This window comes from Haliaeetus leucocephalus, unplaced genomic scaffold (assembly GCF_000737465.1).
Source record: "Haliaeetus leucocephalus isolate CR32 unplaced genomic scaffold, Haliaeetus_leucocephalus-4.0 Scaffold178, whole genome shotgun sequence".
Lineage (NCBI taxonomy): Eukaryota > Metazoa > Chordata > Aves > Accipitriformes > Accipitridae > Haliaeetus > Haliaeetus leucocephalus.
This window is the reverse complement of record NW_010972614.1, coordinates 1,273,151-1,285,736: the sequence shown is the minus strand read 5'-3', so window position 1 is coordinate 1,285,736 and position 12,586 is coordinate 1,273,151. Positions and strand designations below refer to the sequence as shown.

The following is a 12,586-nucleotide window of genomic DNA, read 5'->3' as shown; positions in this document are numbered from 1 at the left end:
ACAAATAAGAGAGGCGTAACTGACAGAAAACAGATTATGCTGAGGGGTACACCATGGCAAGAATACCACTACTTTCTGAATATAATTTCAAAAATTAACATACTGGTATAGTCAGGCTTTGGGAACAGTACAGCACATCAGCCAGAGATGTTGAAATTCAGGATTGGTGTATCATTGGTTTCGCACCAGCCATCAGCTTCAGAAGCAGCCAGTACTGGAGACTGCAGAGGTCAGGTCCCCACACTCAGGGATGCTCACAGAGAGCTGGACCCCCACTCTGAGCCCATCCCTGCCAAGGATGCTAGAGCTGTGCTCTAGCCAATATCACTGCCCCTAAGGTGGCAGTGGTTACACACTGCCTTCTTTGGTGAGCTCTGGCAATCTCACGCCCTACCAGGTAACATCGGGAATCACTTCTCCCATACAGGACTATACCAGCTGCCCTCTCAAGTTACTCATCATCAAGAGGGCAGGAGAACTTTTCTCCCCTTAGTAAGCAAGCTTATTGAAAACCAGAGAGCTGACCAACACTTCAGCGTAGCAACTTCTTGCTGCAGCACCTGTATGGGGCAAGAGCACTGCAATCACAACAGAGCCCAACAAGCAAGAGCAGTACCACAAGACTTGTCATAACATGCATCACTGTGCTGATGCAGACGATGCCTACAGAGCATCCTTAGGCTGCAAAATGCCATTTCCACTGTGGTTCACTGGTACCTAGTAAAAATCCCATGAAGACAGACATTAAACACAGCGTGTGCTAAACATCTCCCTTCACTCAAACAATGCCAAGAATCAGATCAAAGACGAGAAGGTGCTCAAAATAGCTTTAGGAGAGTATTAATGTGATGCCCAATGTAGAAAAACAAAACTGTTTTATTCCTGAAAATACATCCTTGAACAAGACACCAGAGGTATATTGCCAAAATAATGCAGAGGCTTGAAACAGGCAAATTCATTCTCTGAGGAAACATCTCCAGTGGCATTCAGGACCACCAGAAAAACGACCTCCAGCCTGGCACTGAGCTATCAGGTGCTGCTTGGCCAGGGAGGAGTGCAATTATACACAGGTGTTTTAAGACTTGCCTTGTTTATAAGCTCTTTTGTCCTTCAATAACTAGAGAAGTTAACTCGATTTACATGAGGCAGCCTGCAATTACAAGACTCACTGAAAGCAGCCCCCTCTCCCCACCAGCCCATCCTTCAGCAACCTGCTTGCAAGCCAGATGCGAAAGCTGGACCCAGACAAGGACCCCCGCAGACTTCACAGGGCTCAGCTGCCTGCCTGGGTTTTACCTCCTCCCGCTGAAGCTAAACGCCTGACATTGCCCTGGCAGAGGCAGCTTAGCGCCGAGCCATGTCTGTGTGGTGCACTTACCTCCGTGAACATGTCTTACTGCCTTCCTACATGGCAGGGGAGATTTCCTGTTTTCATACATTCCCTTGTCAGCCCTAATCAGTGTCAATAGGTTATGGTGTCTTTTGTGCTGGCAGCGTCAGCCCTGACAGGAAAGAACTTTTAATCTCTTCCCTCGCACCGAGCCATGAGAAGCTGCGAGCGCTCCCAGGCATAACTCCCTTGGCTCTCCTCCGAAAAATGCTCTCTCAAGCACACGGTTGCTTAGCAATATTTGCCTTCCCCCTGTACGGTTCAAATTGGCAACATCTGTCCCTTTGGCACTTTCCACTTGTGCAAGAAATGGTGCGGAGAGTTTAAAAAAAAAATAAATCTACAAACAGGTTGGTGGAGGTCGTTTTGTGTGAGCTATTTGTGCTGCTTTGGCATTTTATTGCTGGTTTATTTCCAGCCTGGATAAAACATGTGGCTTCTTCCAAAGGAGAGGCACACAAGGGAAAAAAAGTCTTTTGCATCCAGTGGGACTCACCTATTGAATCAAATACAAGTAGCTATTTCTGTTTATATAAATACACTTGCATGCTATGGCTTGCTTATTAAAAAAAACCCAAACCAAAACACAGCACTGCCATATAATTCTCTCCTGTCCACTGGGATTGACTTTAATTTCTCCTAAGATACTGCATGCACATCAGGTGAGAGAAAACAAGAGAAGCCAAAATCTGTTTATGTATTTAAAAATGCAAAAGCTGTACGCAATCCTGACCTCATAACCAGTAGCGCTCTGTCAAACCCCTAAACTGCTTGTGTCTATGAAATCACCCCAAGAAGCAGTGATCAGGGTCAGTACCTCTGAATGTACCTCCAATACAGCTGCTACAGCAAATGAAGGGAAAAAGAAATGAAATTAATGTAAGAGCAAAAAAGGTACCAAATGCTTTCAATTCTGAGAGCCAAAAAGGGCCATGGAGAAGACTCAAATAAAAGGATACATCTTTGGGCACTTGGTATTACAACAAGCAGCAGAGAATCCTGTAGTTATCCCTTCTCTGGCTGCAATTTGTTTCAGCTCACACTTACCACAATGCCTAAGGGTTACAAGAAAGGCTCAGACCACACAGCTTTGGATATTAACATGCAAGTTTTTAGGGATGTTTACTGGGAATGGTGTAGCTCAGTTTCAGCCCTTATAGCGAAGCTGAGGTTTTGGTGGTTTTTTTAAGTTTTTCTAATATAAAACAAGAGTGAGAAAAATAAAATGGAGTTGATCAGACTAAGTGCTATTACAATAAGCCTGAGTATTAAAATATCATTCTGTATACATGTGAAGAAACTATAAAAATAAATGGCTGTGCCAACTGATTTAAAAAAAAAAAGTAATTAAACCCCTCAATTCTCCTAGAAACACATACAATCCATCCTCTTACAAAAATGCAGGCAAACACCTCTAACATCTTCCAAGGTGCCAACCACTATGCCCAGTAAGGGGATACTGGTGGAATCCAAGTTCAGTTTCTTCCAAGCAAATGACTCGTGTCATGTTTAAGAGCAAGTGACATCCCAGATCTAGGCATTTTTATGCCACAATATAAACCTCAATGACAGACTCCATCCTGGTTGTTAAGAGATGCTTATAACACGAAGGCTGATGAATGGCTAGCTAACCATATACTGTGAAAAGCTGATGTATACTTTAATCTACAGAAAAATAACTTCAAGAGCTGCCACCATGTTCAACCCCCCTTATCTTGCACACTGCACTCTTCCCACTGCCCCCTGGCTTGGTACAGCAAGAAAGGGGCTAGGAGAGAAAACACTGGGAAACCCAATGCAACATAAATGCAGGAGGAGAGGAGGGAAAGAGGTGAAGGAATTGTGATTTGCAGTCTCCAATGAGCTGTTTATCCTTTTTTTTGCCTGTTTCATTTTACTTTAACAGAGGGTAAGATACTGGAGCTTCAAGGCTCCACTGAAGCTTGCAGTTTTCCATACAGATTTCCAAAATATGCCCCAACCAACGCAGTCTGGCTTGCAGAGGACTGATCGATTAAGTGAGCCATGTCGAGGACAGAAAAATTTTCTACTTCAAAGTCCAAAGGAATTCTTAAATAAATCATAAATCATTTTTAAGCAAACCTTAGACATATTTCACATTTAAACAGATATCAGGTCAGAAATAAAGCTACTCCTCAGCTTTTAACAAGCTTACTGCCCCAGGCTACAAGAAAATTGTCTTTCGGTGCCTAACATCAAGTGTAACATGGATTTCCAAAAGACCGTGGGTTTGTGGTTTTGGGGTTTTTCTTCCAGAATTACATCTAAAATTAAAAAAAAAACAAAAACAAAAACTACAAACCAAAACTTTTTATGCCTCTTGCAGTCAAAGACCTTACAACTGCAGGACAATGGAGTCTGGAGACCAGGCAGAGAAACAGTTGAGGCCACTACAGTCACCTCCTCCTCCTCCAAGATAAATGTCTGGCTTTACTTTTGAAACTAGAAGTGATAAGCTGTCAGTGGCTGTGTTTTGTTTGGAGCTCTTTAACATGCAAGTCGCCTGCAATGTCTCCCTGCCTTCAGTGCTTGCTTTGAAGTTGGCTTGTTGGAAGGTTTGGCTGTCATCTGCTCTTAGCCTTCTCCTTAGGCTTTCCAGACCACTTTTCTTGTCTATTAGTCATAATATTGGGCAGTAACAATCACTGTATTAGCAGTATGAAATGCCTCTTGTAATGTTTCTGCTGCTAATCACAACCTCCTTGGATTTCGTTCATGATGTGCACCCACAAGCAAGGAACCCAAGTTCTATTTTCACTTGCTGTTTCTTCCCCACGACAATTCCCTCTTTGAGATTCCACTACATGAGTATACGTTACTCTGTTCAGACAACAGTTTTGCATACCAGCAGTTGCCACTGGAGACCCATATGAACAATAACCAAAGATAAGGCTGACACAAAGTTTTCTCGTTTCCACACAGATTATTAGCAGGAGTGTCAGGTAATTACTGCAAACAATTACTATCCACACAAGGTTTGAAAACAGCCCCTTCAGCTTAACAAAACAGTTAAAACCAACCAACCAACCAATCTCTCCCTGACACGCCACGCCAGCAGCTGGTAGTTCATTTCCTCCCTTGCAAGCTTACCACCCCAAACGAGCTGCATCACAAACCAGTAACGCCCATGCAACTGCAGTGGCCACGTGACAGTCACGGAACATTGCTTCCATTCCCAAACTACCTTTTTTTTTTAAAAAAATAAATATTTTTCTGCAGTCTGCTCCCTTCATTGAATTTTGCTTAAGTTGCTATCAGAGCAGCTAAGCTTTGTCTGCAAAGGCACAGGCTGCCTCTGCATTTAAAAGATTTGTGCAGAAAACTTCCATTAGTTTAAAAAAAAAAAGTTAGAAATAATAGTTCCCAATTCTTCTAAGCCAGTTCTAAAGAAGCAGTAACATTTCTCATTCACCCAACTAAAATTAGACACCTTGCTGTTCAGAAGTAAATAAAGCTGGCTATAATGCAACCATCTGCAAGGTGCAGCTTGATGCTTGGCTTCAAATTCAGAATAGTGTTCAGGGTCAGGTAATTCATGCTGGTCTCCAGGTTGGGTTCTTCTGCTGAAATTTAACTTTGGCTAAGCAGCTCTAGCAAAGGACTTCACCATCATCATCACTACGGGGGGCAGCACAGATTTAAGTCATGAGAGCAATGGTTAAGCCCTCAAGGTAGAAGATAGGACTCTTCTGAAAGAGCCGAAAAAATAAATCTTTCAGAGGATGGAAAATACCCAGCACACAACTCACAGCATTATGTTTTTACTCCTGAGTTCTGTCAATATAACTGTTACAGGGACACTGAAGCAGTGATATTTGTCAAGACACATGATTCCAGGTTCCCAGAAAGAGATAATACTACTTATTAAACAAAGTGCTTTAGCAGAAAAACCAAATCAGGCCTTCAGGTGTACAAGCTTTTCTGAAGGACTAAAACAGAGACCGCAAACTTCCAAACCAAACACAGCTCGCAGACAAGCTCTGCATGTTTGATTTGGTTTCGTTTAGCAATTATAGCACAAGAAAAGCATCCTCATATGAAACTCCTGCAAGATACACAAGACTATTAAACAATGTGTTTTCAGCTGCCTTCGAATGATGCTTCCTTCCTTCCTTCCCTGGGACTCACAGTCAGCACCAAAGCCCACAAACTCCATGCTGTCCCTCAAACCACAGCTACCCTAACGTAACTGCAGCCCCAGTGGCACACACATTTCCCTCACTCTCTCTAGCGTGTACAAACTCACACAGCTGACACTAGACAATCATGGGTTGAAAAAGAGTTAGGAAACCTGAGGGATCCAGCAAAACTGTCTCACTGACATTTTCCATACTCGCTCAGAAGCCAGCCACTCATTCCTCCTGTCCTGCATTTCAGGAATACTAACCCAACAACATCAAGCACTCAGGAGAAATGTGAGAATGTGCATCATATAGACGTTTTGCCATTTGCTGTGTTAGACAGATGGAGCTTTACAAAGCAGCTTATAGCACTTGCTGGTTTACCCCTCAGTTCCAAACTATTGCTTCTTGCTTGACTTACCAGACCCCAGTACTAACTCCGTGCTTTGAAGACAGGGTTATCAATTTTATTTTGATACCTTCTCAGCATTACTACATCTGAAAGTTTCTACACACATTTATTCACTCACCTTTGTAAAACTTGTGCACGTTAGTCCTCATTGTACAGATGAAGGTTTGGAAAATTACTCATACCCACAATTGCAGGATATTCATTTTACTCATTAACATACAGCCATTGACACAAAATGGGTTATTACGGAAAAAAAGTAGCTGTTTACATACACAACATTTAACAAGCACTGATTTTGTGCTGCACGGCAATGGTAAACAACATAAGCGCTCTTAAGTTCCCCTTAAATTCAGCTTGTTGGCTCCTGACTTTGCAAACTGCAGAGGACCACAGGTTTTCTTTCTTTCTTTCTTTTCTTTTTTTTTTGCCCCTCCTTTTTAAACACCGCTCTCTTTACAGTTGCCAATGAGAAAGGCAATGGTCTAAATGCTGTGCTGGAATCATAACTGATTCCAGTAAGGATGGCTGATCACAAGCCCTTCATAGGAAGAACAACAACCTAAAAAACCTCAACCAAAAAACTTCCCAGAGATTAATACGCTATGGCAGCTTGTTTAAGCCCAAGTTTCTCACAGCAATCTGGACGAGACACTGACTTCTGAGTCATCTGGAAAGATGCAACGTAGTTTATGGAAATTCTTGCCTGACCTTATCTATCCTGCTCTTGCTCTCTGTAGGATTTGCAAATCCCCATCCAACTACTCTTTCTCAGTCTCCCATTGCTTTGCAAAGTGATGGATTTAGCAACTGAATCTGGACAAATGTTCCACAATGGTGCCCAGAGACACTCTACGGAGAGAAGTCGGGTTTGCTGTAAACCAAAGAGCTAAGTCCGTCCACATCTGATGGGAAAAACTGGCAAGGACTCAACAGTTCTCTCAGAAACAGTTTCTTGGCACCCCCTCCTTCCCCTCCTCACCACACACTCTTGGCAGATGCAGGATCCCTGTTCCTTTCTTCACACTGATACTGCCTAGTTGGCCTTCCAAGCAGCAAGAACAAACACTACCCATTTCTGGTGGCCTGATGGCTGAATGCAGTTTTTTTAAAACAATTCCCCTATTATTTGGTATTTTGCATAAAAGCCAAGCCCAGACCTTGGCGCCAAGTGAACAAGCAAGGCTCTCAAACTTGAAAAGCCTCGCAGGTGAGAGTTGGTAGTTGGACACTGGACTTGAGCGTACCTTCTCCAAGCATCAAAGAGGAAGATGAACAAGACTACTTCTAATTTATGACTTGTGCAGTCTGACGCATGAACTTTGAACATCAGAGTCTGGTTAAACTGAATTAACAACACAAGATGTCCTTTGTGGCTTTTGAATCAACCACCTGCTCCTTGCCCCACATGCCCTCACCCTCCAGCTCTTCCAGAGCACTCTTTGTTCTGAAGACCATAAGCAAATATTAAAAATCTAGTAGTAACAATTGTCATTCATGTTTGATCCACTTCTTTAGCAGTCACACACCAACAAAAAGACAAATTTACACAATGCTTGTGGTGAAGGAAGGAAACGCTTCTCCAATCACATAAGGCACTTCTGACTATAAAGAGGGCAGCAGAGGAGACATAGAAGCAACACCTTGTTACCTCTCTCTTGGTGCAAAGCAGGGGAAAAAAGAAAAAAAAAAAATCAAAAAAAGGAATACAAAGGGGAGAGGGGAAAAAAAGCCCAATATTCCTTCTATTCAGTAAATGATAAATAAATATAAGGTTGGTAGAAAAACAACAATAGCAGCATAATGCTAAATACTCTGTATTCATTAGGTAAGACCAAATGACAGTGCTATATATATATTTTAATTTTCATTTTTAAAGGACGGATTAAAGCAATATATTTATTTCTAGTTTACAGGGTTCACCTGTCTGACTACTCCTTCCAGTAGAAAAGCTCAGCTGCCATGGAGAGAAGTCAGTGAAAAAATATTATCTAGAATGGTTTTGTTTTGGCATTCAAACTTCTTTCTAGGTATTTAGTCATCACTATATACTACGCAACAATCATGTTTTAACTGGTGACCATTCATAAATGTTTACTGAGGTGAACAGAGCTCAATGACAGCAATCCCACTTCGATCTTTGTGTGTACCCTGTACTTCAAGGATAATACAGTATTACCAAAAAGACTTAACATGTCCGGACTCCTCTATTGTTTGCTGCTGTTGTTTTGTTTTTGTTTTTTTTTAAATTGGTTGCTTCCCTATTTGCTTCCCAGTTTGTAGGTGAAAGAGGAAAGTCCAATGAGGTCTCATTACATGAGATAAAAGGAGCTACTCCCTAACGTTTACAAAACTGCCAGGAAAACAAAGCCAAATCTTCAGTGAGCATCAAGTGCTATACATTCCTCCAGACACTATGCCCTTAATAATGCTTGAGGATTTATAAACACTCTCAAACCAGCCTCACTGCTTCTTAGCCCTTCCGTCAAGACGATTCCCTTTAAGACATCACAGTCTTTGTCAACTGAGGTAATACAAGGGTCTCTGTTGGTGCTGCAGCTCTCCTAAAGACATGAAAAGACAGAATGGCTTTAAAAGCATCTTTGTTTAGGTGCTGGGGGAAGAGGTAAAACATGGCACATTAGGAGAAGGGATACATCTAAGCTTCATGTATGCTGTATTTTTAAGTCATCTCACAATAAATATGGAAAGATTCCTTAAAGAGTCGGGGATGACGTTTGAAAGTGAAGGTTTTTATTTGGGGAAGTGGGGCAAGAGCTGTTCAGTTTCTTTACATGAATGCAAAGTGAGTCACTGCACAGTTATCCACTGTGGATTAATTCACTCTACAGTGAATCTGCTTGTCTATTCAGACTGGAAGGCTTAACTTGTCAGTGTTGCCATGAACAGAAGCTGTCAATAATGAATTCACAGCTGCAGGTGACACACGCCTTAGAAATTCAATTAGCCAAAAAACATGCAGTAGAAGAAATGGCTTTCCTAAATGATGTCAAGGGAGATCATGGGAAAAACTGTGTTTGGCATGTGGCTGTTCAGTATAACTGGGGCCGAACAGTTTAAATAAAATCTGTAAAACCATGCTCCCAGTTGCTGGGAAGAAGAGGGAAGAACAGCAGAGTTTCTGCTAGTCTAGACCTATTCACTGTCAGGGTCATGGGAGGGCAAGAAGCCTCCCCACAGCTCCTGCTTCACCAAAAACAAAAGGGAGGGCCAACCTTTCAGCCAAAGGACCCCCTGATTAGCCTTCCCAAGATCCCTTTCTTTGGGTGAATCTTTCACCTGCATGCAACATACCCCACTGGATGTTTCCCAAAAGCAAACCAGCCCAGCCCTGTTCCCCAATCACCTCTCTTACATTGTACATCCAGCACAGAGGGAATATACCCAGGTGTGCAACCACACTGTTTCTTCCTCTTCACTCTCCAGGCTTTAGCACTGAAAGACTGTACCATCAAATATACATTAATCATTGAAACCAAACAGAAGTGAATATGATAATGATGAGCCTCAAACAAGCAGAAAATGAAGTCATGGATTTTTCACCAGAGCTTACAGAGCCATTATCCAAAACGCCTATGCACAGAAAACAGTCAGACGTCACAGCCTAAAGATACCTACCTCAAATGAGGATCATTCAGTATATTCACAAAAGGTTTCATCTATCAGCTTCAAAATGGACTAAGCATATAATTAAACCCAGGGTTTTGGTTTGTGCAAAACCATTTCTTTCATTATCTTCAATTCCCTTTTTATTATGTTCTTACTCTGCCACAGATCTAATAGCATGGGTAACACTACTCATGCTCTGGAAGCTGTAAGATTTTTATAGGCATTTGGATTCAGAGTCATGTGCTCAATGGAAAGTGAGAAAGAAGTTTCATTAAGCATATAGCATCATAGCTAACACTACCCTATCTAAAATCATATTAAACCAGAGATACATGAGATGACATAAAAAGCATGGGGATTAAAAATAAATTAAAAAAAAAAAAAAAAGAGAGAAGATGAAAATAGAAATGGGACCAGGAGAGTTGGGAGAGAACAAGTCTCATTTCTAAAAAATAAGCATGCCCTCTCAAAAAGAAAAAAAAAAAAATTGCAAAGAGTTTTAAAAAGAGTTTTAAACCCAGAAATGCCCTTTATCTTTTTGGCAATGGTTAATGAAGAATGGGTAATGCAGAAGGTAAGGCCCTGCACTGCTTTACTTCTCCCCCAGGACTAAAATATCTGGTGAACCAAATAATGAAAAGCAGACCACAGTGCACTTCCTATTTGGAGTTATGATGTGCAAAGTCAAACCTACTTTGAAGCAAATAAAGTCTCTCAGCATGGAAGTATTTTCACAACTTCTCAACAATGTCATTTTGCCAGTCTCGTCTCATTTTCCAGAAAAAAATTGCCTACAGCCATTTGCAGCTGATCAACACTCTTTTCCACGAAAAGCAGACCTCACCCACACTCTCCCTTTTTATTACAAAGGCAAAATACAATTTGAAAACATCTCCAAAGCTCTCCTTGCCCAGCTGCCTTAGGTCAGCACTGTGGGATCCTACATCCCATAGAGCATAGCAATATTCTCAGTGCCGAAGGATGAGCATGGTAAAACTGCCAAACGTACCTGGGAACCAAGTGCCTTTGAGCTCGTAGGAGGCTAAGCTGCAAGGCAGGCAGAATCAGCGTGCTGGTCCCTTAGCAAAGCTGAAACAATGGTCTTCAAAGGGCACAACAAAAAAGAGCATGCATTTGCTGAACAACACACGTACAACAACACTGCTCCTCCTCTCCCACTGCTTTACCAGTGTGAGCTTCAAGCCACTTTAACTTACAGCACATGTCTGAGAAATCCAAGGCTTCTACCTCAATCACACATGACAAATCAGATAGGTGGTCTTGGGGTCAGCAAAAACAGATGGAATACAACAAGGAATCTTGCTGTATCAAAATAATTAGAAAGGAAAGACCCACTTCTTAACCGCCTGGTTAAGAAGCAATTGTAATTCCAGCCATCCTCCCCTTCCCCTAAAGTTTCCTAACAGTGTCCTAAACAATGCACCTGCTCCTTGTGAGGCCACCGGACTTCAGAGCAGGGTGCAAACATAGGTGAGAGATGCTTTCTGAAATCTTTGGAAAAGCCTTCCCAACCACTCTGACCACTGCCTTTTCCTTTTTCTCTCAAGTGAAAACTAGAGCAGACTAACCTAATCCAGTTTAACTGCGCCCGTCTCTACCACACACTGCATATGATCTCTAACCAACTCAAGATGCAGGGAGAACTATATAAAAAAATCCATATTCTCAGAAGTTTTCGTCCCTCTGGCAAGAGGGCCAGTTAAGCAGAACAAGAGCAACAGCGTTATGTTCTGAGTTGCACCTGCTAATCTGCAATACCCCTGCACTCAACCTTGCTGCAACCAACTGACATGTGTCAACCTGGAAAAGACAAATCCATGAAAATGACCAAAAGAGCAGAATGAAAGATGGAAGAGCACCTGAAGACAGAAGTCTAATCGCAGACTGAAACTGCAGATTCTAACTGCAGGCTGAAATCTAAGCCCTGAAACATTATTCATTTTTAAATGGGGGACAAATGAAGAAGCTAGTGTTTTGCTCTCAAGAAAATAATATGTATCAGGAAGAAGCTGTTCTCAGATGAGCAGGAATAACCAAAGGTTAACATGCAACACATTTTGGTCTTTGGCCCAACTGCCACCTCTTCACTGCAACAACTGCAGCTTCACATCCCACGTCTTTTGCAACATCCCTCTCAGTCCTTGGCAGAGAAAGGGTAAGTGTAGTGACTAGAATGAAGGTATGCACAAGCTTGCTGCCCAGGCTGCCTTCTGCTAATAAGAACAAATACATAGCAGAGTTCTGCTCATAGTTGGTACAAGAAAGAGGGTATCTTCTTTGCTTGAATGCAAAATTTTACAGAACTTTTAGGATCTTGCTTATCATTGAGAATTCCACCTCTGCACTAAATTTACTTAACCTTCAGAACTTACTCAAAAGGCATTTGATGAAGCCAGAGACAGAACAGTGGTGTGTTTCCTGAGAAAGCTAGGCTAAATCCATCTGGCAGAAATCTACAGGATGTTTTTTGTTCACATTAATACTTTTCTGAGGGTCTACAGTGAGATCTTACAAACTTATTTAGGAGAACCCTGTGGTGTTCACAGTCACTTATCAAAGCCCCAAACCCTTCAACCTATCAGGTGACCACAGAACTCACTACACAGTCAGCTGTCCCAATAGTCAGTGAGGATTTGGGGCTTCTACCCACCAGCACTCAGACTGAGTACTGACACTCTGCATGTACTAACTGCAGGTGCATCACCACTTGACCTTCTCAGTATATCATTTCCCCTTTCTCCTTTTCAACATCCTTTACAGGCAAAACAAAAATCGTAGCAACAGAAGCAGTCTCTCTAACCATGAAACCTGCTACAGCTCACTGAGAAAACCACAGAATCACGGCAAGTGTTGCATTTTCACCAAACAGGTATCTCACCCAGGTCAGCAAAAGCCAACCTCAAAATGCACCTTCTAATAATGGTAACACATGCACAGTCACCATTGCTTCCAGTAGTCTCTGTCCCTCGATGACCTGTTCTACCACAGCTGAAC

The 12,586-nt window shown here is 42.1% G+C and overlaps 1 protein-coding gene across 4 annotated transcripts in view; it reads right to left on the bottom strand.

Moving 5' to 3' along the window:
• AFF1 (AF4/FMR2 family, member 1) overlaps positions 1 to 12,586 on the bottom strand; it is a 115,077-nt gene that overhangs the window by 52,971 nt on the left and 49,520 nt on the right. The window lies entirely within an intron of this gene.